Here is a 1,359-nt window from a genome sequence, read left to right on the forward strand (position 1 = left end):
TCTCTCTCTCTCTCTCTCTCTCTCTCTCTCTCTCTCTCTCTCTAACTTATATAAACATGGCTTCTACAAATCTTATGAAAACGCTAGAAAGGCATAACAAGCAAATTCAAGTAAACTGAAACACATCGACACAATAAACATCTTCCGGAGGTTGAAAATAGTCAGACAGACAAACATAAACAACATTAAGTTATAACAGAGAAATACGACCTACCAGGAACGCCCTCCGACCTAGGCCTTCTCAGCTAGCCTCCGACCAATTACTCACGAGACAGACCAGACACCAAACAGAAAAAGTACAAAGATTAAAACAAAACTGAACTCACCGCGTTTTTACCGGCTACGAAATCAGCCATCCTGAGGGGTTGATGATCTTGAACTGACGTCAAAACGTCCAGGTACAGAACGTCATGCAGTTAGCAAAAGTCTCCACGCCAAGTTTTGAATCACAGGAATAAAAATGTCCACCACACTCTCTTCTGAGTAAATTTCAAATGTGTCGTTCACATGTTTGTCAGAAGATTTCCGCCATAACTATAATGAAGAACAACGAACGATTATATTTTGTCAAAACCCAACAAAATTCCCACCAAACGTTAACTGCTATCTATAATAATTCAATTCAGCTTCAATTAAGCAACAAAATGGACTTAACGAACCTAGCTTGATATTTCATTTCAAACAGTATTAGCTCAAAGTAAAATTAAATAAAAAGTATAAATAAATTATAATAGCCCATCATTAATAGTATTGTGCCTCTAAAGGAAATTTAATCCGCGTTTGCTCAAAGTTACTTTTACTTTTTGAAAGGAAAATAAAACTGACACAATACACGAAAACAAAAGTATTACAAAGGAGAGGAAAAGATGCAATGCTTGAAACTCAATTTAAACACAGTTGTTGAATGAGGTATAAACACAGTTTCGGAATGTAATATAAACGTTATTGCTGAATGTGTTATAACACAGCTGTCATGGACACAGTTGCCGAATGTAGTATGAACGTAGTTGCTTCAGATATCCAAGAGTGTGAAATCGCAGCTTGATATTCACACCTTGGCCTGGTGACTTTTGGCTTTTTCTTTTATCCCAGTGGGTCACAGCATCTGAGGAACGGAAAATAAATGGTCATCAGTTTGTTTAGACACAGTCAAATTTATATTTTCAAGAAAAAAGCGCAAATTTTTCAGTAACATCTTATTTATCTAAAATACTAACTTTGTACGTCCCCAGAAGCTCTCGTAGTGATAGTTTAGGCCTGCTATCATTTAAAAAACCGTCTACATGACAACAAACATAATAATGATATTATTATTATTATTATTATTATTATTATTGTTATTATTATTATTATTATTAT

The 1,359-nt window shown here is 34.8% G+C and overlaps 1 long non-coding RNA gene across 2 annotated transcripts in view; it reads right to left on the bottom strand.

Annotated features, from left to right (window-relative positions):
• Positions 1 to 24: 24 nt before the first annotated feature.
• LOC118478193 overlaps positions 25 to 1,359 on the bottom strand; it is a 41,188-nt gene continuing 39,853 nt past the window's right edge. Inside the window, exons 2-3 of one of the 2 annotated variants that reach the window (XR_004858889.1) lie at positions 1,055 to 1,105; positions 25 to 534 (exon numbers count right to left, since the gene is read on the bottom strand). This is a non-coding gene — a long non-coding RNA (uncharacterized LOC118478193). The remainder of the gene's footprint in view (positions 535 to 1,054; positions 1,106 to 1,359) is intronic. The other variant, XR_004858888.1, reaches the window with a different exon arrangement.

Source organism: Aplysia californica, unplaced genomic scaffold (genome assembly GCF_000002075.1).
Source record: "Aplysia californica isolate F4 #8 unplaced genomic scaffold, AplCal3.0 scaffold00410, whole genome shotgun sequence".
NCBI lineage: Eukaryota > Metazoa > Mollusca > Gastropoda > Aplysiida > Aplysiidae > Aplysia > Aplysia californica.